Here is an 11,769-nt window from a genome sequence, read left to right as displayed (position 1 = left end):
CCATTAGATAAAGGAAAGGATACCTTTAAGCCCATGAAATCAAGAAATGCCCATGAAGATGGATCTTACTTCTACCATTGAGAAATGGGACACTAGAAGATGAATTATCCCTCGATTAGCGATATCAGTTGTTCAGGTATCTACTAGATAGAACTTATACTTTTCATTTAACACTCAAGTACTTGAAACTTAATGGTAATATAATATTTTTAAATGTTTACAGATATTCAAGAAGAATAGTAACTAAGCACAAACAACTAGAACTTCACTCTCAGAGTTTAGTTTATTATTTACGCTTAGAACATAATGTGTTTGTTTTGTAAAACTACATATTTTTTGTAAATATGTATGTTTTAAATTTATCCTATCTAAATATATATGTATCAATTAGTTGATTAGATAATTGATTACTTACTTAATCATTTTTCATAAAGATTATCTTCATATTCTCTAATGATTAAAATAATTTATTTGACAACTAGATCTTTTAATAAAATTATAAAGTAAATATCAATGCTTTCTAAATAAATAAGTTATGTATGCAAACACTTTTGACTCAAACTTAATTTGAATCAGACTTATCTGTTACAATGTTATCTATATTATACAAATGATAGGGAAATTGAGTAATCTAACCCTTATAAACGAGTTTGTTGATAAAAATAACCATTTTTTAAATGACCCGTGGCTCTGGAATATCGTATTTTGGACAACATAAGAACATTTTGGACTTGACTCAGTCAACGTATTCCACAATACAATATTTTGGAGCATTTATTTTCATTCTGGAGCTGTGATTAGTTGGTAGGAATTAGTTTTCGAAATCTGACAAGTCGTACATTCCGGACTGGAATACTATATTTCAAATTGTAGTCTCGTATGGCCGTACATTCCGGTGGCCTGTTCCGAGGAGTTAAATTAGGTTTTATGTGTGTTTATGTTACATATTTTTCCATATATGCAATATATTTATGTTTTTTCTACCTTCATTACACCATCCGGAATGAGTATGTATATGGGTTTTTCTTCAAGTGTTTTTTTCTAATGGAGGGGAATGGCAGCGTATCGAAGGATGTTTGCAATATATTTCTCCAAAATACACATATTTTGTGTAGATATAAGTATTTATATCAACCTCGTTGGGTTAATTACGTTGGTTGCTACCAAGTCTATGTTACACACTAACCAAATACATCTATCTTCTTAATGTTCCGAATCAAATAATGTTTTGGAGATTCTAGACGATAGTGATGTTAGATATTTTATTAGTTTTTTTATTAGTATGCCTTCCAACACAATACAATTGTTTATAGTTGGTAACATTATGGAAAGTGTTATTCATTGATTTTCCGGTGAAAATCATTTTGGTGGAAATGGGTCTTCTGGTCGTGGAAGTAACCAAATGTGTACTTTATTTGCTATGACAACCAACCATGTTCCTTTTTATAATGGCTCTGTAGAATGGGTTAATATATGAATAAAGGTAAGCATGTTATTGATGCCTCTCTTACAGTTGATCTTGATGAATCTGCAAATGATGATGCAAAAATAATGATGTTGAATGATGATGGTAATATAATTCGACATGGAAAGCCAGTTGAACATTTTAAGAGTTGCAATGAATTTTATGGGGAAGATACTAAAGGTGAAGAGAATGAAACTGAGCCCTTACAACCCCAAAAATCTCAACAGGAATAGTTTCCTTTTTTTATTTTTCTGATTTAGAACAAACAAAAACCATCCCTTGGGGTATGCCTCAATATTTACCATTGCCCGAATTAGCTCAACAAAAATGTAAATATGCCACAACCCATAATTATACTTCCTATGTTAAGTTCTACCAACTCTTCAAAAACAAATAAGCACTTAAGCTTAAATTAGGATTCAAAAGCGTTACTGAAGCCTTTCAATATAAACTGAAAAAAAAATTCCATAAAAGACAGGTTTATAGTTGTCTGCTGTATGGATAATTGTGGTTGGCATTTACAGGCAATAAAACGTAATGCTACTGATACATTTCAAGTGGTTAAACTATCAGAGTATCCTTTTTGAAAAGTACTATTGCAAAATTTGTTCCTAGAAAACATGATAAGGATATTATCAAATCATTTCCGAAGAAATGTATTTTATTTATATTAAAACATTGGGATGTCATCGTCAATACAGAAACATAAGCATAACGAAATCTTACAAGCCTTACAGTAATTAAACTAGTAGCCTAGTATTTCTTGAATCTCTTAACAGAATGTATCTTTCATATAGCCACCTATGATACAATAAACTGAGTGGGTCAGTTTGGGAAACCTGGTGAGTACATAGAGATTTCAATCCCACAATTTTATATCATATATATATATATATATATATATATATATATATATATATATATATATATATGTATATATATATATATATATATATATATCAGTGTTGTAAAACTCCCGATTAATCTCTGATTAGTCCCTAGGCGCTACTTACCAATTAGAGAGCGCCTAGCAATTAATCCATGCATACAAAATGACTGAAACAGTAGAAACCATGAGATTTTAACACTTTGAAGAAGTTATATCTCAATAGAAACTATTTGAGGAATGATTAGTGTTGTATTTATCATATTAACCTATTTTCTTATGATATTAGTGGTATTTATGAACTTTTATATGATATTAGTCATATTTAATTTTTTATAATCTAACTAATTAGCAATTAATGGTCCCCGATTAATCTCTTGCCCCAGTCCACCGACTAGCTAACGTAGAGCGATTTACACAACTTTGATATATATATATATATATATATATATATATATATATATATATATATATATATATATATATATATGAACTAGCAATATACAATTTCACCTCATATAAGGAATTTTACCCTACCCTGTCGATCCTCACAACGACACGATCCATAATCTCAGTTCTCAAATTAACAACTTTACCTAATCTAAACTCTCAGATCAGGTATGTCTAATCCATCCTCTCGGAACAATGAAAAATGACTATGCCCAGTCCATACTCTCGGACTAGGGACAAATGACTATGTCTAATCCATGCTCTCGGATCAATGACACATTATTATGCCCAATCCATACTCACGGACTACAAAAGAATGACTATGTCTAATCCATGCTATGCCCACTTCATAATCGCATACTAGGGACGAATGACTATGTCTAGACCATGCTCTCGGATCAATGAAAAATTACTATGCCCAATCCATACTCGCAGACTAAGGATGAATGATTATGTCTAACCATGCTCTCGGATCAGTGATAAATTTTAAAGTTCTACCCTCCGTGTATATCTCACCCGTACTCATAAGAAGATACTACCTAATATTCATCTTAATTAATATAGGTTTATTATGTATCCTAAATCATCAAAAATTATCATATATGCTCTTAACACATCATTCAGGCAATATCAAATATTTCACACATAAACATATATTGTAACACCCCAAATTCTGGTATGTTACTTAAATATTTATTTTTCAAGTTTTCAAGAGGAACTCGACGAGTCAGTAGCCAGACTCGTCGAGTAGAGTCGCGATTTTGAGCATGTTTTAGTTGGCTACTCGGCGAGTCCATATTGTGGACACGGCGAGTCCGCCAGTCTGGATGAAACCCTAATTTCAAGGGTTTGCACCCTATTTAAACAACTTTTTGGGACCCCAAGTCAGCCCCCATCACCCCCAGAGCATCCTTCTCAAAACCCTAGAACTCTCTTAGATTTTTGGTGTGTTTTTTATGATTCTTTGAAGATCTTGTGAGAAGAAGGAAGGTAGATCAAGAGGAGAAGAAGGAGATACAGGATCTTTGTGGCATTTTAGAGTATAGTGAGGTATAACTCGACCCTTTTCTGTTTCTATGCTTTAATCCCCTTTGGAAGGCCATTAAAGCTATTCTTGAACCATTTCTTTGCTTGGTAGTAGCATAGAGGACTCATTGAGATGAATAACCTTCGGATCTAACTAGGTTTGAGTTCCAGAAGCTTAGATCTAGTACCTTTATGGAGCCATTTTGCATGAAAGCTCTAGATCCACTCTTATAGTGTGCTTTGAGCCTTAAAACCTTCATTTGATGTTATTTACACTTAAAGTTGGAAACTTTACGTGTTAATCAAGCCCCAAGAACCCAAATCTATTAATGGAATGAACTCGTTTCAAGCAGAATCGAGTATATAGTGATTGCATGTATACGACTCGACGAGTCGTTCTTCAGACTCGGCGAGTCGAGTCGCGAGTCCCCTGTTTTCCCCTATTCGAGTTATGCCGAGTGGAACCAGTGAGTGAGAGATGGACTCGGTGAGCTAAAGGTTAGACTCATTCGTGGAAGAACTTGGCGAGTCAATGCCCTAACTCGGCGAGTCGAAGGAAATCTTCATGCCTCAAGAACAGACTCGACGAGTTGTTCATACAACCCGGCGAGTCAAAGTCAGAGTGTTCATATGTTGAAGGGGAACTCGACGAGTTGTTCATACAACTCGGCGAGTCGGATGCAGATTGACTGAGTGTTAGTTCGAAGAGGAACTCATCGAGTCTATGCCGAACTCGACAAGTAGTATCGGGCTGAAGCAAGAAAGTGAGAGTAAGGACTCGACGAGTTGGTGACCCAACTCGATGAGTCAGGTCAACTGAATGTTGACTTTGACCGATAGGTTGACTTTGACCAAGGGTAAGATAGTCTTTTTACCCTCAGTATTATTATCAGTATTTAATTGAGGGTACTTTGGAAATTGTAGCCGGGGTGAAGCCGGAGCCGCAGCAGACAGATTTCGGAGCAGTTCTTTCAGCAGCTAGGCTACGAGGTGAGTTTCCTTCCAGTAGGAACGGGTCTAAGGCCACAATGCCGGCCCATGTAATTAGTAGTAGTTTTTGGACTTCGGTCCGTTACAGTAGTTAGAATGTTTGATGCCTTCATGGCTCAGACAGGTTTTACATGTTATGTGTTTCGGGTATGGTCCAACTCAGTATGCAGTCTATGTTCTTATGCTAGTTGATATGTGCATGCTATGTTATGTTCAGTAGTTCCGGACTTCGGTCTGATGTAGTCAGTTCCGGGCTTAGGCCTGATGCAGTTAGTTCTAGACTTCGGTCCGATGCAGTTGGTTCTGGACTCGGTCTGAGGCAGTTAGTTCCGGACTTCGGTCTGATGCAGAGGCAGGGCCCTAGTTAGTTCCAGACTTCGGTCCGATGCAGTTTCCGGGCTTCGGTCCGATGTAGTGGGTGGGAGCCCAGTAGTTGTTTATATGTTTGTTTGGTATGAGCTAGTTTGGGGGAGCTCACTAAGCTCCGTGCTTATAGTTTCAGTTTTGGTTTCAGGTACTTCCACAAGTAAAGGGAAGAGCTCGGGATGATGGCATTGCACATACCACAGCTTCAACTTTATTCCTAGGAGTTTTGTTCAGATACTTAGACATGATTTGATACAGTTTTGAAATGACATTTTATCATGTCTTTTGAGACACCCGACGTATGGTTTTTATTATATGACACTTAGTGTTATGATGTTTATTATATGTAAAAACAAAAAATTTTGGGTCGTGTTTTTGGGATGTTTCAAGTTGGTATCAGAGCCTTGGTTTGAGGGATTCAGGCACACTCTCGGGTGTGACTGGACTCAAACTAAGGAAATGGTAGTGAGATTTTCAAAAGTATTTTCAAAAAGATTTTGAAAAGAAAAACCTAAAAAGAGAAAGAGTTTTGAAAAAAGGAAAAGGGTGTGGTGCATTCAATCAGCCGAGCTCAAGTAAGTACTCCCAAATTACCCAAACTAGTTTATGCTATGATTATCAATTTCATTTTCAGTAGAACAACAAGCTACATTCGGACTGAGGATCTAGGAGGATGCCTTATGTGACTGCTATACGTGTTTCAGCTTTATGAGAATTGCATGCTAGTTTTGAGTAGACAGCAGTAGGATAGCCTGTTTAGGTTATGCCTGATAGTATGAGCTTAGCATTGTATGCTAGTACAGTTCATTGTAATGAGGATAGAATTGCTTGAGTACTTTCCTGTGTCTGAATGTTGCTTGCTATGTGCTTTGTGGGGCTCTGAGTGATGTGAGTTAGCCATTAGGTGACTACGTCACATCACATGTGAACAGGGTTGAATAATCTCAGAGTGCTAGACCTGGCCCTATTGCGTAGCTCTTGTATGAGTTTAACTGTTGTGGGGACGGGCCTTTTACTCGAAGGATTATCTGAGCCTCGCCACATGTGATGGTATTCAGGTGATGGCTAATTGGCATTACAAGGGAACCTTTCAGCAGTTGAGGACTAGTTTGGGTAGAGTCAGAGATTTCCCTAGGGCAAGCCTAGGATGGGACTAGCAAAGATTAGTAGCAGTACAGTGACATGGTGGAGTCAAGGCGATACTTGAGGAAAGTACGGATAGATGTGGAAGGTAGTATGGGCCCGTACTACTGAAAGCAGAGGATCCGTACTCGAATCAAGGAAAGCTAAGATGAGACCAGGAAACTTGTGGTAATAATGATCCCTCGAGATATATCTATGTTTCTGAAGTTTATTATGATGTGGTTTCATAATGCTGGTACTACGCCCTAGGCCAGCAGTCGGCAGTTCAGAGGCCGGAGGGGGACCAGGATCAGGCCTGGAGGTCGGGCAGTTGGATGAGCACACTAGGGAGTTTCTCTCTTCAGAGATTACTCGCACCATACTTGAGCAGACTCCTGTGATCTTTGGTTCAATCAAGGAGGGTGTCTTAGAGTTGATGGACGAGATATTGAGCACTTTCCGTGTTGAGGTAGCGGCCATGATGGGGTCGCGCACGCTTACCTTTAGGGAGTTACGTGCATGTGGAGCTCCAGATTACCATGGGGTGCGGGACCCCATAGCGAGTACTAGATGGTTGGCGGATGTGGCCAACGCTTTCCGCACGAGCAGTTGTCTCGAGGGGGACAAGGTCAGATTGGCGTCCTGTCTTCTGAAGGACAAGTCACGGGATTGGTGGGAGGAGGTCGGACATGCCATTGGAGATGACGCAGTTTTGGATGCTATAACCTGGGCTGACTTTACTGTCGGGTTCAGGGCTGAGTTGGCACCGGTTATTGAGGTGCAACAGTTGGCCAGAGAATTTCAGGACCTCACCCAGACGACATAGACTGTGGCGGAGATCACCGCCAAGTTCAGGGAGAGAGCAATTCTCATTCCTCAATACGCAACTGATGAGGAAATGAAGAAGTCTCGGTATCATGAGATGTTGCGGAGTGATATCCGCCAGTTTGTGAGCCGGTCCAACTGTAAAATGTTGGATGACATGATTGCTAGGGCGAGAGAGAGAGAGAGAGAGAGATTGACCTTGAGATGGAGAGAAAGAGGAAGACGAAGACGGCTCCAGGTTCAGGGAGTTCGGGCAAAAAGCCCAAGGGTTCAGATCACAGAGCTAGGAGTCAGCAGAGCCACAGTCGGTGTGGCAAGTGTGGGAGATTGCACGATGGGGCGTGCAAGGCAGGGAGTGCCGGTTGCTACAAGTGCGGCCGGACTGGGCATATGAGCCAGAGATTGTATAGCCACTAGTACCGTCGTTGCGGCATCAGATCTGATTTGCTTTCAGTGCAATCAGAGGGGACATAAAAAGTCCCAGTGTCCGAGTATAGCTGCTGCAGGGAAGGTGTCAGCACCTGCTCCTGCTACCTTGAGGATTGCGGATGGCCGTCAGGGCCGAGTTGAGACGTCGGTGGCGAAGAGTAGGGCTTTTCAGCTGACGGCATAGGAGGCGCGAGCGACTCCTGATGTGGTGACGGGTATGTATTTCTCCCTTATCTATGCATTTATTATTGATTGTTTCTTATGGTTATATGTTTTGTATAGGGTCGTTCTCAGTGAACGGCATTTCAGCTACAATACTGTTTGATTCGGGGGCTACCCGATCATTCGTCTCTCTTGCGCTTAGCAAGAGGTTTAGCAAAGCTCCAAGGAAGCTAGATTGTCCACTTGAGGTTGAGATAGTAGCTGATAGGAGCATTAGGGTTGCAAGGGTACACAGAGGATGTTCCCTGCAGTTATTCGATGAGCAGTTTCCGGTGGACTTGGTCCCTATTCCCTTGCGAGGGAATAACGTTATAGTAGGCATGAATTGGTTGAGCCCCAATGGGGCGGTGATAGAATGTGAGCTACAGTTGGTGAGGGTTCGCACTCTCGGTGGGGGAGAGTTAGTGATTTCGGGCGAGAAGCCACAGCGCAGACCAGTTCTGTGTTCAGCAGCGAGAGCGAGGCACTTCCAGCAGGGTTGCGCCGGTTATATTGCCTATGTTGTAGATGCCCAGGAGAAGCGCAAGTTATAGGTTGATGATGTTCCGGTTGTGCGAAACTACTCGTATGTATTTCTAGAGGATTTGCCTGGAATACCTCCCGAGAGGCAACTCGAGTTCAGGATTGACCTGATCCCTGGTGTGGCTCCGATAGCCAAGGCACCGTATCAGTTGGCTCCCCCAGAGACGCAGGAGTTGTCTACGCAGCTGCAAGAGCTGCTAGACAAGGGTTTTATCAGAATGAGCAGTTCGACCTAGGGAGCACCGATTTTGTTTGTGAAGAAGAAGGACGAGTCACATCGTATGTGTATAGATTACCGGGAGTTGAACAAGGTAACGGTGAAGAACCGTTACCCACTTCTGAGGATAGTTGATTTATTTGATCAGGTTCAGGAAGCGTCTTGGTTTTCCAAGATCGATTTACGCTCCGGGTATCATCATATGCTAGTCAGGGATGAGGATGTGCAGAAGACTGCTTTCAGGACCTTTTTTGGTCATTATGAGTTTATGGTGATGCCGTTTGGGCTCACCAACGCTCCAGCCACATTCATGGATCTCATGAATCGCGTGTGCAGACCGATGTTGGATCGGTGTATGATAGTGTTCATTGATGATATCTTAGTTTATTCCAAGACCCACGAGCAGCATGAGGAGCACCTGAGGGAGGTGCTAGAGATCTTGAGGAGGGAGAGACTTTTTCGAAGTTCTCCAAATGCGAGTTCTGGTTGCGCGAGGTGCAATTCCTTGGTCACCTCGTCAACCAGAAGGGTATTCTGGTAGATCCAGCCAAGATAGAGGCCGTGATGCAGTGGGAGGTCCCGAAGTCTCCATCTGAGATTCGGAGCTTCCTAGGTTTGGCAGGGTACTACAGGAGATTCATCCAGGATTTCTCCAAGATAGTTGTACCGCTCACCCGACTGACTAGGAAGTCAGTGGTGTTTCGCTGGGGGCCTAAGTAGCAGGCATCATTCGAGACCCTTAGACAGAGATTGTGCGGGGCACCGGTTCTTGCCCTGCCAGAGGGAATAGAGGATTTCGTGGTCTACTGTGATGCTTCGATCATAGGTATGGGAGCAGTGTTGATGCAGCGAGGCCGTGTGATAGCTTACGCCTCGAGACAGTTGAAGCCTGACGAGGCTAACTATCCGACGCATGATTTAAAGTTGGGGGCAGTGGTGTTTTCCCTCAAGATTTGGAAACAGTACCTCTATGGGGTCCGTTGTACCATTTACATGGATCACAAGAGATTGAGGTACCTCATGGATCAACCGAATCTGAACATGAAGCTGAGGCGATGGCTAGATGTATTGAAGGATTACGATTGTGAGATCCTTTATCACCTAGGGAAGGCCAATGTGGTGGCCGATGCCCTAATCCGCAAGGTGGCAGTAGCCCCGATCAGGGATATATGTCTGAGAATGATAGTGATTACTCCATTATTGGAGCAGATCAGAGAGGCATAGGTCGAGGGCCTCAAGGAGGAGAGGGAGAAGTGTCAAAGGATCGTTGGCCGAGTAACTTCCTTCGACTATGACAGTTGAGGATTGTTGACCCATCATGGACGATTTTGGGTGCCGTACTGGGGAGGGGTATGGCAGGTGCTGTTGGATGAGGCCCACAAGTCTCGATTTTCTATCCATCCAGGGGCGACGAAGATGTATAGAGATCTTCGACCCTATTATTGGTGGCCCTGCATGAAGCGGGATGTCGCCTGGTATGTGGAGAAGTACCTGACCTGTAGGAAGGTCAAGGCAGAACACCAGAGGCCTCATGGAAAGATTCAACCGTTAGACATTCCAGTGTGGAAATGTGTAACAACCCGAAATTTCATATCACTTCTTGTAACTCAAATTGTAATCCAATTCGATCAACCAAACACCGTTTCCAAATCCGTTTCCGATTTCGTCGTTAAATTAAGTCATTAACATATATCGACCTAAAATTACTTAATGGGTGTCTTAATGCCATTAGGAATCATTCTAACACCCCATAGTAGTTATCGGAAGAATTCTAGAATCGACCGTATCGGGTTACGGCAACTTGGTCGGGTGCGACCAAAAGCCCCGCCTAACCCCGGTATCGGGTAGAATTCCGTCGTGTCCAATTCCCGAGCACTATATAAGTGATTCAAAGCTTTCATTTGAAGCTTTTGGCCATTTCTTCCATAAACACTTCCAGCCTCTCTCCTCATCCATAATCAAAGGACCAAAAACAAAGATTTAAGGCTCCAAATCAAAGAGGTAACATCCCTAACTTGTTATCTAACCTCTTTAGCCTTCAAATTGATGTTTAAATTGAGTTTTAGGACCTAGAACATGTGTTTACGGCCAAGGATCAAGCGTGGTCCGTAAACACTTAAAAATGGGGTTTTTAAGCCAATTAACCCTTCCAAATCATTGTTGGGACTTAGATACGACCTTAAGGCTTGCAAATTGGGACTTAAAACATTTAAAACATAAATTTTGAGGGACAAAAGAGAGTTTACGGCCAAGGTTTGTTCTTGGGCCGTAAACTCCTCAAACATGGGGATTTAACATCTTAAAACATGTCGAAATGCCTTGTAACTCAACCAATAGCCTTGTGGTAAATCCTAGATCCATCTAAAATAGTTTAGGGGTTTATATCACATCAAAAATACCACATATAGGAGTTTACGGCCTAGGAACATGCTCTTTGGCCGTAAACTCAAGAAACTATGCCAAATGATGCCCCTAATTCACCCAAAGGCTTGGAAACATTTCTAGAAATCACATGTGATTGTTTTAAGTGTCAAAACTTGATTATTCATGAGCATAGGAGAGTTTACGGCCATAGAACATGCTTCTAGGCCGTAAACTCCTAAAAATATGTTTAATGGTGCCCTAAATTCATATCAAGGCTTGTAAAATTAACTAGAATCACATGTGATTGTTCTTTGTACCTCAAATGAATTATTCTTGACCATAGTAGATTTTACAGCCGTAAACTCCAAGTTTAAGGCCGTAAACTCCCTTTTAAATGGTATTAATTCATTCAAATTGTTCCAAGGCATTTTAGTAAGTCATTCCAACAATCCCCAAGTCCAATCAAGTCAATAAACCCTCAAAATCACACCCACATGAGTTTACGGCCGTAAACTCATCTATATGGGTGTTATTTGGCCGTAAACTCCCTAATATGTTTACTCTTGGGGAGTAAACTCAATCCCTAAGTCCCTAGTGTCAATATACGTCTGTAGATGTCACCCGGGTAACTCCAAACGCTCGTTTTGAGGTGTTTAACCTTGTTGGAGTGTGATGTTCCATATGATTAGTGTTTGTAAATCTAATTAGTTATATATGGACATTATTACATTTTACATAGGGACATCGCGAGTAAACAAGCCCCGAACCAACGTCTAGTATCCAAAACCGTCGCATTTCCGAGTCCGGTGAGTTCATACCTCTACCCTTTTTCACTGTTTTCATTCTTTTTAGGGGGGAACACAAGCAAAGTACAAGGGTTTCTTG

Source organism: Lactuca serriola, chromosome 3 (genome assembly GCF_051521515.1).
Source record: "Lactuca serriola cultivar US96UC23 chromosome 3, Lser_US96UC23_V15, whole genome shotgun sequence".
Taxonomy (NCBI): domain Eukaryota; kingdom Viridiplantae; phylum Streptophyta; class Magnoliopsida; order Asterales; family Asteraceae; genus Lactuca; species Lactuca serriola.
This window is presented reverse-complemented; position numbering follows the sequence as displayed.